The sequence below is a fragment of the Sus scrofa genome, chromosome 1, assembly GCF_054392235.1.
Source record: "Sus scrofa isolate SSC_HxYL_T2T_F1_AM1 chromosome 1, Sscrofa_HxYL_maternal_Yorkshire_Landrace_v2.0, whole genome shotgun sequence".
NCBI lineage: Eukaryota > Metazoa > Chordata > Mammalia > Artiodactyla > Suidae > Sus > Sus scrofa.
This window is the reverse complement of record NC_139383.1, coordinates 69,967,257-69,982,043: the sequence shown is the minus strand read 5'-3', so window position 1 is coordinate 69,982,043 and position 14,787 is coordinate 69,967,257. Positions and strand designations below refer to the sequence as shown.

The window sequence follows — 14,787 nt, the reverse complement described above, 5'->3', positions numbered from 1 at the left end:
TTTCCAGAACCACACATATTGAAGAGACTGTCTTTTTTCCATTGTGTATTCTTGTCACCTTATCCATAGATTAACTGACCATTGGTACATGGATTTATTTCTGGGATTTCTGTTCTGTTTCATTGATGTTTTTGTGCCAGCACCATACTGCTTTGATGAATTTTGTTTTGTAATGCAGTCCAAAGTCAGGAAGCCTGACTCCTCCAGCTCCATTATCTTTCACAAGATTACTTCGGATTTTCATGGTCTCTTGTGTTCCCATATAAATTTTAAAACCTTTAGTTCTAGTTATATGGAAAATGTCTTTATTAATTTGATAGGGATTTCTTTGATCTATAGATTACCTAGGGTAGTATAGTCATTTTGATAGTACTGATTCTTCCAATCCAAGAAAATGGGATATCTTTTCACCTGTTTGTGTCATCTTTTGATTTCTTTAATTTGAGTGGAATATGTATCACCTGATTTTTTATAAGCCACATGGAATAACAGGCCAGGTGATATACCAATGAGATTCCTTTCCTAATTTTCAAGATTCCTGTTTGATTCAGAGTTTTCTGAGGTGATACCTCACAGTTACATCTGCATGTTCTTCAACATTTAAGTTCAAAGAAATTTCTGCTGAAATGTTAGTCATCCTAGCCCAGGAGGGTTTTCAAACCAGGGCTTACACTACTTGCTACTTAACATGTGCTTTGACTAGATTAAACAGCTAATTATTAAGGTATACAATGAAGAAGAAACAGCTGGATGAGTTTGGCTCAGGAATAATGAATTTTATATTTTTGTCATACTGAGTTATCTCCTTGTACTATAATGTTTTGTTTCCTTTTTTGGGTCTAACTGAAAATATTGGGTTTCTCAGGGACTGGCCCTGGGGATTATTCTTGCCTACAATATACTCTCTCTAAAAGATGTTATTATTTCACAAAGATCTAAATACTATCTTATGTATATGCCTTCCAAATTCATATTCTCAGACAAAAACCTTTCCTCTGAGCTTCAAACTTAAGTATCCTAATTACAACTTTCTCTCTCCAAGCAGATGTCTTCCAGAGATAACAATTTTGAAATCACATCTGTAACGTGTATAAAATAAATTTTGATTTTTTTTCACCAACCTGTTTCATACTTCATGTGTCCCTCATCAAGTTATATATTATCACTATTCATTGAAGCAGGAAACCTAAGAATTTAATTACCCGTGAGTCCTCACTTTGTCTAACCACATATTCTCCAGAAAAGAAAAAAAAAATTTTTTCCTGTATCATGAAGTTTAGATAAGTGTATTAGAGTTTTATGACAGATAGTGGGGTAGGGTGGGATGGGGTGAGAGCTTGTCTTATTTTATCTGCAAAGAAAATAATCAGTGGTTTGAAGTTATAATGAGTTAGGTTTGGGTTCATTAGGATGAAAATCTATATAAGTAAGCAATGTCAAAAATAATATTTTTGTCCTAGTCCTATTGTAAAAGGATTTGGACAAGGCATCTGTTTATATCAATACAAACAGATTGATTTATTACACAGTTAATGAACCCTGGCATTTTTTTTTATTTATGGTAAATGTTTTTCCTTCTTACCAGCTCCTTTGTCCCTCCTTAAGATATGGCGTCCATAAAGAACTTTTCTCTTGGAAGGTGGCCAAAATTGTGAGTGGTTTGAGAGGTATCTAGTAGAATGATTGAAAAAGTGACACAGTAAAGGAGGAGAAATTAAATTCTAGCAAAGATATTCTGATATGTGTGTGTACAGATGACAGATAACTGATAACTGATTTTAGGCAGATAGATATATATGTACCTATCTATCTGTGCGTATGAAGAGTGTGACATTTTTATTTCACATGCATACCAAAAATTAAACCAATGTAGTCATTAAAAACCAAGTAGGATTGTAAATGATAAAATGTAAAACCATCTTAGAGAAAAAGGAAAAGAAGAGGGGAAAACTACTTCAGGAAACATTGGATGATAAATTGTACACCTATGCCCACAACAAATTCTTATGGAAAGGAAAATAAGTTCAACTTGGCCAAAAATATGCATCAAAATTAAATATATATTTCCCTACGCCATGAGGTTTTAAAGATGAGGTTACATTATTTTGTTTGTCTCCAAAGAACACCATCAATGGTTGGAAGTTATAGGGAAGCAGGTTTTGGGTCACTTGGATGAAGTCCTGAATAAGTCAGCACTGTCCAAAAAAAGATGCGTGGATACACAGAGTAGAGTTTACAATTGCTGAAAGAATTCGGGCCTGAAAGGACACTGCCATCTTGGCATATGGAAGAAATTTCTATCTTGGGAGAAATATTAGAATAGATGATGTTAAAGCTTTTTATTTCTTAGTACTCTATTCAGCTTTCTTAGTGAACATGTTTCCTTTCCTTCACTATTTATCTATTCTGTATCAACCACTGCACTTAGGCTAGTTGTTTTTCTCTAAGTATTTTTATATAGAATAATAAAGCATAAAATGCTTCATACCATTAACCTAGGAACAGTAGAGATATCTTTGGTGAATAATAAACAGACTCGATTGCCCATTTCAGCACAGACTGTATGATTTCACAGTCAAATGATCAAATAGTGAATTAGAACAAAGCCATAAGCATAAGGAAACCTCATGCAAAGAAAACATCATGTTTATAACAGAAAGTGATTTGCCTACAAGACATTGTCTTATAACTCAGAATATTATATATCTTATTTTTTAAATGTATCTTTCCTTTACTTTTACTTCATTTTTTAAAAATTTTATTGAAGTATATTTGATGTACAATATTATAAATATTACATGTGTAAAATATTAGTGATTCACAATTTTTAAAGGTTATACTTATAGTTATAAAATACTGGCTACATTCTCTGTAAAATATGCTTATATTTTATTTTATACATAATATTTGTATTCCTTAATCACCTATATTATATTGCCCCATTCCTCTTCTCTCTCCCCACTAGTTTGTTCTCTATGTCTGTAAATCTGTTTGATATATTCACTAGTTTGTAAGGTTTATTTAGATTCCACATATTAAAAATACAGTGTTTATCTGCTGACTTACTTCATTTAGCATATACCTTCCAAGTCCATAGATGTTGTTGCAAATGGCAAAATTTAATTCTTTTTAGTAATTGAATATTATTCCATTGTATGTGTGTGTATATACACAAAACTTCCTTTAACCATTAATCTGTAGATAGGCACTTAGTTTTCTTCCATATCTTGGCAATTGTAAATAGTGCCCCTATGAACATTGGGGTGCACATATCTTTTCAAATTTTGTTTTTCTCTGGGTATATGTCAAGGAGTGGTATTACTAGATCATAGGGTAATTCTATTTTTAGTTTTTTGCAAAATCTCCATACTGTTTTCCATAGTGGCAGTACCAGTGTAGCTTTGCAGCAGTGTTTGAGGATTCCCTTTTCTCCACATCCTTGCCAACAATTGCTTTTTGTGTTTTTTAATGATAGCCATTCTGACAGGTGTGAGGTGTTAACTCATTTATGATTTCGATTTGCATTACCTTGATAATTAGTGATGACCATCTGGATTTCCCCCTTATTATTTTTGTAATTTTATTGGAGTATAGTTGACTTACAATGTTGTATTAATTTTAGGCATAGAGCAAAGGGAATCAGTTATAATGTACATAGTACTCATTCTTTGGAAAAATGTGTTTTCAAGTTTTCTGCCCATTTTTGTTTTTTATGTTAAATTGTATAAGTTCTTTATATATATTGTGTATATATTTTGGATGTTAACTCCTTATCAAGTCATACAGCAAATATTGTCTCCCACTCATTAGATTGTCTTGTCATTTTTTTGATGGTTTCCTTTGCCATGCAAATGCTCTCAAGCTTAGTTAGGAATAATTTATTTTTGCTTTTATTCTCTTTGCTTTGGGAAACAGACCTCAAAAATATTGCTACAAATAATTTCAAAGGGAGTTTTGCCTGTGTTTTCCTCTAGAAATTATATGGTTTCTGGTTTTAAATTTGGGTCTTTAAGCCTATTTTGTGATTGTTTTTGCATATAGTGTTAGAGAATGTCCTAACTTTGTTCTTTTACATGTAACTGTCCAGTTTACCCAGCACCACATACTATTAAGTGTTACTGTCATTACTCTATGGTGCATTCTTACCTCCTTTGTTGTATACTAATTGACTATACATGGGTTTATTTCTTAGTTCTCTTTGTTCCATTGACTATGTGCCTATACTTTGACAGCCGTATTATTTTGATGACTGTAGCTTTGTTTTATAGTCTAAAGTTGGGAACTGTCATCACTCTAGTTCTGTTCTTCTAAAGATTTTTTTTTTTTTTTGGCTATTTGGAGTAGGTATTTCCATACAAATATTAAGTGTATTTTTCTAGTTCAATGAAAGATTCTATGGGTCGTTTGATAGTGATTACATTGAATCTATAAAATCCCTTGAGTATTTTGGTCATTTTAACAATATGAATTGTTCTAATCGAAGAACACAGAATATCATTCTACCTATTTTTACTGTCTTCAATTTATTTCATGAGTGTGGCATAGTTTCCCTAGTACATGTCTTTTACCTCCTTAGATAGGTTTACTCTCAGGTATTTTATTCTTTTTGATGTGATAGAGAGTGGGACTGTTCCCTTAAATTCTCAGATAGTTTGTTAGTGTGTAGAAACACAACAGATTTCTATATATATATAGAAATATATATATATATGTATGTATTTTTTTTTTGGTCTTTTTGTATTTTAGGGCTGCTCCAAGTGGCATAAGGAGGTTCCCAGGCTAAGGGTTGAATCAGAGCTGTAGCCTCTGGCCTACACCAGAACTACAGCAACGCAGGATCTGAGCCACATCTGTGACCTACATCACAGCTCATGGCAATGCCAGATCTGTAACCCAGTGAGTGAGGCCAGGGATTGAACTCATGTCCTCATGGATGCCAGTCGGGTTTGTTAACCCTGGGTCATAATGGGAACTCCGGATTTCTGTATTTTAATTTTGTATCCTCATACTTTGCAGAATTCATTGATGAATTCTAGAAGTTTTCTGGTGGCATCTTTAGGATTTTCTATGTATGGTATCATGTCTTCTGCAAACCATGAAAGTTTTACTTTATAGCAAAATCAGTTCTGGAGTTCCCTTAGGTTTTGGATCATAATTTTTTTCATTTGTTTCTGGGCTTTTCTTGATTTTATCTTTCCTTTTTCAAGTATTGAAAGTTCTAGCCTCAGCAATCAAAGAGAATAAAAGAAATTGATTGGAAAAAAAGTATTGCTACCCTGACCTTGATTTTCATTTGCCTAGAATACTTTTCCAGCCTCTCACTTTTAAACTCTATGTGTCTTTAGATCTGATGTGAGTTGCTTATAGGCTGCATATATAGTGCTCTATTTTTTTATACATTCAGTCACTCTGAGTCTTTTAATTGGAACATTTAGTCCACTTACATTTAAGGAAATTATAGGTATGTATGTTCATATTGACATTTTGTTAATTATTTTGGATTAAGATCTTTTTTACCCCCTTTTTATTCACTTGTGATTTAGTGATTGTCACATTTAGATTTTTTTATATCTATTACAGATTTGTTTCATTTATAATGATTTGTATTTTTTCGTGGTATATATTATGGATTTTTGGTTTGCTTTTACCATCAGTTTTTTTAATAGCAGACATGTGATTAAATTGCAGACATCTTGTTTTCTAATGCATTTTTAAAACTCTGCATTTGTACTCTCTTCCCTTATTTTTTACTATTTTCGATGTCATATTTTACATTTGTTTTATGTATCCCTTAACTGCTTATTGATGATATAGATAATGTTTCTACTTTTGTCTTTTAATCTTCTGACTAGTTTTGTGTGGATGTTGTTCTTTCTTTACTATATGTCTGCCTTTACTGAAGAGTTTTTAATTTCATGATTTTCTAGTTTCTAGTTGTGGCCTTTTCTTTTTTCACTTATAAAGTTCCTTTAACATGTATTATAAAGCTGGTTTGTTGGCACTAGACTCTCTTAGCTTTTTTTCACCTGTAAAGATTTTGGTCTCTCCATCAAATCTTAACAAGAGCCCTGCCAGGTAGAACATTCTTGCTTGTACTTTTTTCCATTTCATCACTTCAGGTGTATCATGTCATTCCCTTTTGGCCTTCAGTTTCTGCCAAAAAATTAGCTGATAAGACTTTGGGAGTTTCTTTTTTAAGTTCTTTACCCTTTTTGCTTTTAATAATTTGTAATTTTACTTAAACTGTTTCTTGGTTTGTTCCTCTTTGAGTTAATTATGTGTGGAACACTGTGTTTTGAGTTGGATGATGTTTCTTTTCTCAGATTAAGGAAATTTTCAGATATTATATCTTCAGATATATTCTCAGCCTTATTCTTCTCTTTTCCTTCTGGGACTTCTGTAATGGAAATTTCAGTTTGCTTTCTCCCAGAGGTCTCAAACTGTCCTCAGTTTTTTTTTCTGCTTCACATCAGTGATTTCCACTGGTCTTCCAGCTCTTATTTGTTTCTATGTGTAATTTAGTCTACTGCTGATTCCTTCTGGTCTATATTTAAGTTATAGTATTGTTTTTCTCTGCTTGCTTGATCTTTATATTTTCTAACTCTTTGTCAAAAACTTTCCTTTCTTCTCCTGATGTCTTTGATCATCATTTTTATCACTGCCCTGAACTCTTTCTCTGAAAGATTGCCTATCTCCATTTCTTTTTCTCTGTATTTCTTAGTCTTGTTTCTTAGAAATATTGTTTCTTATATTTTCATTGCCTCATTTTGCCTAAGTTGTCACTTTTATTTTTCTTTTTTTATTAGGTTAGTGATATTTCCCAACGTTGGAGCAGCGACCTTCTGAAGGAGACAACCTATGTATCCTAGCACCACATTCTCCTCTCATCACTCAAGCTGTAATCTCTAGAGGTTTCATCATATGAGGGTTGTATGGGTGATTTTGTTGTTGTGGGCTATGTGAGCAATCTGGTAGGCTGGGTTGGCTCCAACCCAGTTGGTTGTCAAGCCATGCCTTGTGAGGAGGCAGCTGAGTTCAGAACCACAGGAGGCCCTGAGGCTCATCCTGGTTTACTGTTAGGGAGAATCAGGGTCCAGAAAACTCTGGTGCTATTTTTTGCCCACTGGTGGCTGTCCTGGAGTCTGGCTACAGGGTCCAGGATGTGGTGTCATATCATTGGGGGGCAGTTGAGTACTTTAAGTTGGTGGCTTGAAGCTTGTGTTGGCATGCTAGTGGGTACTACTATGGCACAGAGGGTCTTAGGGCAATGACTGTCCTGCTGTTAGCAGGCTAGGTCTTCAGACTGCAGGGTATGTTTTGTATAGTGCTGGTCCCCTAGTGGGTGAGGCTGGTCCAGAGACTAATGCGGGCTTCCTTGAGAAAAGGGGCAATGCTTGCTCACTGGACAAAGCAGTTAGAACCTGGTCCTCTGTTCGGCAGAGCCCTGTCTAGAGAGGTGGCTGCATGCTGAGAAACTCTCCAGGCAGCGTGTCTACTGATGGGTGGGTTTGTGTTCATGCCCAACTGATTGCTTGGCTTGAGGTGTCCTAGCACTTGAGCCCATAGGCTGTTGACTTGGGCCACGTCTTGTCCTTAATAAGTCGGAGGCTTCTACAGTGGTATATAACAGTATCTGCATATTAGGAGCTCCAAAGAATGGCTTCTACCAGTGGCTACTTCCTATGGTGAGACACAGCTGCCCACCCCAAAGTCGGCAAGGAGGTCTGGGCCAGGCTCCTATCAAATTACTACTTTTGCTCTGGGTCCTGGAGATTGAGACGTTTGTATACACTTTTAAGAGGATAGGCTCTGTGCCCCCCCACACACACACCAGAGTTCTCTAATGCCTGAAATTAAGCCCCAGTGCCTCCACACAAAATGACCTTGGACTCATATACCTGGTATGGAGCCTAAAGTCGGGCTCAGAACTCTGTGGTAAAATATCTGCAATTTATTCTACAATTTTTGGATTGAGCACCTACAGGTATAGGACTTGACACTACCCTGAGACCTCCCCTCCTACCTGCCTTTACATGCTTCCTTCTTTAGTCGTAGAACATATTTTTTTGGTAGGTTCTGGTCTTTCTCCATTAATGGTTCCACAAATAGTTGTGATTTTGGTGTGCTCATGAGAGGAGGTGGGCTCAGGGTATTTATCCTCTGCCAACATGAACCACTGCCCCCCAGTTATGTTTTTAAGTGTGTTGGGTTTTGCCTGTAATATATTTTAGGTCTTCACCAAGCATTTATTTTCCATTTCGGAAGTACCTTTATTTTTTTAGAAAAAAATCCAAGCCTATGCTAAATTATAAGAATCAAATTCCAAAATTGCTTGAAGACTATTATCTCCATAAGTAAATTCTCTGGCCCTTTCTCTTTTCTCATTATGACTTCCCTATAATGTGCACTGGTACATTAAAAGTTGTCCCAGTGTTCTCTTAGACCGTCTTCATTTCCTTTCTTTTTATTCTGTTCTGTGTCAGTGATTTCCACCAGTCTGTCTTCCTCCTCCTTATTCATTCTTCAGTCTTTGGTATTCTCCTATTGGTTCCTACCAGTGAATTTTTTTTATTTTAGTTATTGTGTTCATCTTTGCTTATTTAATCTTTAAATCTTCTATATCTTTGTTAAAAGTTTCTTGTAATTTAATCGATCTTCACTTTACTATCATTACTCTAAAGTCATTTACATGCAGGTTGCTTATCATCACGTTTCTTAGTTGTTCTTCCAGAGTTTTATCTTGTTCATATTTTCTCTGACTTTTCATTTTGTATAGATTTTTATGTGGTCTCCTTTTTTTAATCTTCAGGCTTGTAGCATCTCTTACTTTCAGTGTCTGCCACTTGTGGGTGAAGTTAATACAGGGCCTTGTAGCAGGCTTCCTATTGGGAGGAACTGGTGCCTGACCACTGGTATGTTGAGCTGAGTCTTGTTCCTCTGGTGGTATTTAAAGATATAATAGCCAAAATATAGAATAAACCCAAGGAGGAATACCCTGAGACACATAGTAATCAAGTTGACCCAAATTAAAGACAAAGAGAAAATATTGAAAACAGATAGGAAAAGGGAATGAGTAATATACAAGGGAATCTCCAGAAGTTTATCAGCTGATTTATCAGCAAAAACTCTCCAGGACAGAAGGGAGTGGTGTCATATACTTAAAGTGATTAAAGGACAAAACCTCAACCAAGAATAAACAGCACAACTCTCATTCAGATTTGAAAGGGAAATCATAAGACTTTGATTCAGATTTTAAGGCATTTCTTAAGCATATAGACAAATAAAAACTGAGAATTCAGCTCCACCAAACCAGCTTTACAGCAAATAGTAAATGAAATCCTTTGCTAGGTGGAAAACACAATTAGAAACAAGAAAATACAAATGCAAAGGCTCACTGATAAAGGCAAATTTATAGTAAAGGTAAAAGGCATATTTATAGTAAAGGTAGGAAGTGATCCACACACAGATATATTAAAACCACAATCATAAGAAGAAAAGAGTACAAATGCAGGCTACTGGAGATTCATTTGCAATTAAGAGACCAGCAACTTAAAACAATCCTGTATGTATATATATAGATGCCTATATCAAAATATCATGGTCACTGCAAACCAAAAATCTAAAATAGATATACAAAAAAAATAATAAAAAGCAATCCAAACACAACACTAAAGATAGTCCAATAAACCACAAGAGAACAAAAGAAGAAGGGGAATAAAAAGACCAACAAAAACAAACCCACAGTAATTAACAAAATAGCAATAAGAACATACATACTAAAACTTACCTTAAATGTAATCAGATGAATTGGTACAAACAAAAGATATAGATTGGCTGAATGAATACAAAAAAACCATATATATATGCTATCTACAAGAGACCCACTTCAGTTCTAGGAACACATACAAAGTGAAAGTGAGAGGATTGAAGAAGTTATTCCAGGCAAATAGAGATCAACAGAAAGCTGGAATAGCAATACCCATATCAGACAAAATAGAATTAAACTAAAGATGGTTACAATAGACATTACATAACTAAGAAAGGCTCATTACAAGAAGATATAACAATTTTAAATATATATGCACCTAACAACATAGGGACACCTCAATATATAAGACAACTGCTAACAGCCATAAAAGGAGAAATCAAAAATGACACAACAACAGTGGAGGATTTTAATACCCCTATTTACAGCAATTGACAGAACAGCTAGGCAGAAAATCAACAAGGAAATATAGGCCTTAAATGACTCATTAGACCAGATGGACTTAATAGATATTTATAGAACATTCCATCTCACAGAAATAGATTACACATTCTTCTTGAGTGCAAATTGAACATTCTCTAGGATAGATCACATTATGGGTCACAAATCAAGCTATGGTAAATTTAAAACAATTGAAATTATATCAAGCATCATTTCCAACCACAAGGAAATAAGTCTAGAAAACAAATGAAAAAAAAATTGCAAAAAAACCCCCCACAGTTTTGTGAAGACTAAACAGTATACAACTAACCACCTAATGGATCACTGAAAAAAATCAAAAGGAAATTAAAAAAAAAAAACCTAGAGACAAATGTCAATGAAGACATAAAAATCCAAAACCTATGGATGAAACAAAAGCAGTGCTAAGAGGGAAGTTTGTAGCAATACAAGTCTACCTCAGAAAACAAGAACAATCTCAAGTGAACAACCTAAACTTACTCCTGAAGCAACTAGAGAAAAAGAACCAACTCTAAAGTTAGTAGAAGGAAACAAAACATGAAAAGCAGAAATAAGTGAAATAGAAATTAAGAAAACAAGAGAAATATCAGTGAAACTAAAAGATGGTTGTTTTAAAATATCAAGAGAATAAAACTTTAGCTGGACTCATCAAGAAAAAGAGGGAAAGGGCTCAAATCAATAACATCAGAAATGAAAGTGAAAAACTAATAGCATATACCATAGCTTACACCACAGAAATACGAAGGATCATTAAGAGACTACTGCAAATAACTATATGCCAATAAAATGAACAATGTAGAAGACATTTACAAATTCTCATAAAGGTACAACTTTCCAAGACTGAACCAGGAAGAAATAGAAAATATGAATAGACCAATCACAGGTACTGGAATTGAAACTGTGGTTTAAAAAATGTTCAAACTAAAGTCCAGAACCATATGGTTTCACAGGCAAATTATATCAAACATTTAGGGAAAATTAACACCTATCCTTCTAAAACTATTCCAGAGGAAGGAACACTCCCAAACTCGTTTTGGTACCACCAAAACCAAACAAAGATACCACAAAAAAAGAAAATTCCATGCCAATATCATTGATGAACATAGATCCAAATATCCTTAACAAAATACTACCAATTAAATAGAACAATATATTAAAAGGATCATACATTGTCATCAACTGGAATTTATCCCGGGGACTGAAGGAGTTTTCAATATCTGCAAATTAATCAGTGTGATACACACATAAACTGAAGAATAAAAACCATATGATCACATAAATAGATGCAGACCATGCTACAAAAGCTACAATCATCAAAACATTATGCTACTGGCACAAAACCGAAAATACAGATCAATGTAATGGGATAGAAAGCCCAGAAATAAATTCACATGCATATGGTCAACTAATCTATGACATAGGAGGCAAGAATAAACAATGGGAAAAAAAAGTCTCTTAAATAAGTGATGCTGGAAAAATTGGACATCTTTATGTAAAAGAATGAAAGTAGAACACTCTGTAACACCATAAACAAAAACAAACACACAATGGATTAAAGATAAATGCAAGACCAGATGCTAAAAACTCTTCCAGGAATACATGGGCAGAATACTCTCCAACATAAACCATAACAATGTCTTTTCAGATCTACCTCCTAGAGTAATTAAACTCAAATTCTTGCATAGCAAAGGAAACCATAACCAAAAAGAAAAGACAACCTAGATAATGGAAGAAAATATTTAAAAATTAAGCAAATGACAAGGGATTAATTTCCAAAATATATGAAATTATATAAATATATGCATGAGCAGCTCAACATTAAAAAAAAAATTAAAAATGGGCAGAAGATCAATCCAAACAGACATTTCTCCAAAGGAGACATATAGATGGCCAAAAAAAAAAGTGGAAGAAGGAAAAGATGTTCAGCATCACTAATTATTAGATAAATGCAAATCAAAAGTACTTAAGGTACCAACTAACACCAGCCAGAATGGCCATCATCCAAGGTCAACAAGCAAATACTGGAGAGGGTGTGAAGAAAAGGCCACCTCTTACATTGTTGGTGGGAATGTAAATTGTACAACCACTACGGAAAACAGTATGGAAGTTCCTCAAAAAACTGAATATAGAACTAACATATGATTCAGCAGTCCCACTCTTAGATGCCTATCTGGAGAAATCCATAATACAAAAAGATACATTTAGAGAAAAGTTAACACCTATGCACCCCAATGTTCATTAACAAAACTATTTAAAATAGCCAAGACATGGATCAATCTAAAATGTCCATTAACAGAAGAATGGATAAAGTAGATGTGGTATATATACATATATATATATATATATATATATATATATATATATATATATATATATACAATGAAATATTACTCAGTCATAAAACAGAATGAAATCCCATTTCCAGTAACATGGATGGATCTAGTGATTATCATACTAATGAAGTTAGCGAGACAGTTAAAGGAAAACGTATGTAAAATATAAGAAAAGGCTAAGAATGAACTTTTTTCCAGAACAGAAAAAGACTTTGAAACAAACTTATTATTATCAAGCATACAGGTAGACAGAGGAGGAATGGACTGGGGTGGGAATTTGCATATGCACACTGTGTTATTTGAAATTACTGACCAACAGGCATCTCCCATATAGCACACAGGGAACTATACCCAATATTCTATGATAATCTATATGGGAAAAGAATCTAAAAAAGAACTGATGTGCCATATGTGTAACTGAATCATTTTGTTGTACAGCAGAAATTATCACATTATAAATCAACTATAAAAAAACTTTTAAAAATTAAGAAAAATCCATGTACTGTTAATTTTTTTCATTTAATTATGAATACATTAATGCCATAATTGATGTGATTAAAGAAAATAGAATTTGCAAGGTAGATTGAATTAATGAAAACATTTAGTCTGGCTCTCTGTCCTTAATAGGAGCTAAGGCAGTTTTATAAATTTTAATTCTCTAACCTAACCTGAAACAATTCTAGGTATAATGTTTAAATCATATTTAGTTATCCCATTAGCTTTAACACTCTACTCATATGTGTCTATGATCAAGCTGGACTTTAAGGACTGTTAAGGTATACTAACAGATTTGTAACAGAATTCATGATCCCTACATACGTTACTGCAAGTCTCCTGAGCCAGATTCCATTTATGTTAAGATGTTTGATGTGTATAATTGTCCCTTTTGCCAATGCTCTAGGTATACTGGAAATTTTTCAGACTATAGAAATGTCAAGTTATTGATAGTTCTGATTTTTAACAAACTGCACACTGTGACCAGAGAGATCTGCTGTCTCTACTCACAGGACAAACTGCTATTTATCCTTCAAGATTCAGATCAAGTCGCCTTTTTGATAAAGTAAGTTCAACAGGAATTCCCTTCCCTATTATTTGCAAGCTTTTTGAGAAGTTAAATTTGAATTATTTATGCAAAAATCCCAATAGACATTTGCAACACCAAGGAACACATACAAATAGAGTATGGTTTTTATTGATTTACCCACAGGCACCCACACAGAATGTAAAGCACAGTGTACATATGATTTGGATGCAGACTTCAACGCAGAAATTCTTGCAGAGGCCAAAGTAGAAACCGTTTCACTTGGGGTAGGATTGGGATGGGGCCTTCAAAAATCTCCCTATATCACTCTGATTCCTTGGGAATGTTTGGAAAACTTTGACTACATGCCTTCCTTTGTGATTGTCTGCCTGTGATTATGTTATAACGTAAATGTTAAGATCAAGTTTTTCAATTGATGGTCAATTTCCCAGGAGTAACATCTCTTAATGGACGGGTGTTTCAGTCATTTCCAGTTTCTGAAGAATCCTACGATATGTATGATTCACGCAGGTGTTCTCTCTCACATGTTATTTATTAGATTTGCTAATGTATGTATTTCTTTTTATTTCATCTCCATTCATCAAAGCAAGATAGGTACTGGTGATACAAAGACGAGGAAGATCCTATCAAAGTGACTGAAACATACATATTACTGATTTGGTTTGTAATAAACCACAAGAAGATCTTATATTTTTCTCTTTGCATTATTACAGGGACCTCTGTGTATTAGAATATATGTTGTAATTTTCCATTATGTATTTCTATCTTGAAACATCCAGTAAAAGAAATAACAATGTCCTCTCCATATTATTTGTCATTGGTGATCACTAATGTAAAACTCTTTACTTTCTTATTTTAAAGAATTTATAAATTCTCTTATTTTCCAATATTCTACAGCTTCCTCTTCTCTTACAATTCTATGAATATTATCTCCACTCCTCTCAGGAAAAGTTTAAGAAGCCACTCTATGGCTTCTAAAATTGCTATTTTAGATGACTTACTAATTTTTAAATTCAGACTTCTTATTCATACTTTCACTCTAATATTAAGAACTATAAGAAATAAGCTCTATATCTCCTCCCATCATACAATTCAGTTATTTTAAATAGCAATTGCCTATTCCAATTACTTTTTTTTGATTAATATTATTGTCTCAGCCATCTACACTTAACATTATAGAAATTTTT

General features: G+C 33.8%; 1 protein-coding gene across 2 annotated transcripts in view; it reads left to right on the top strand.

Moving 5' to 3' along the window:
- Positions 1-14,787, top strand: part of LOC146406137 (uncharacterized) — an 872,380-nt gene that overhangs the window by 800,985 nt on the left and 56,608 nt on the right. Inside the window, exons 5-8 of one of the 2 annotated variants that reach the window (XR_014840159.1) lie at positions 8,810-8,912; positions 13,460-13,618; positions 13,766-13,866; positions 14,187-14,405. The exons of the other annotated variant lie outside the window; for it this stretch is intronic. The gene's annotated coding sequence lies outside the window, so the exon portion shown is untranslated. Of the gene's footprint in view, positions 1-8,809; positions 8,913-13,459; positions 13,619-13,765; positions 13,867-14,186; positions 14,406-14,787 lie in introns of those variants that run through there. 2 annotated transcript variants of the gene reach the window in all.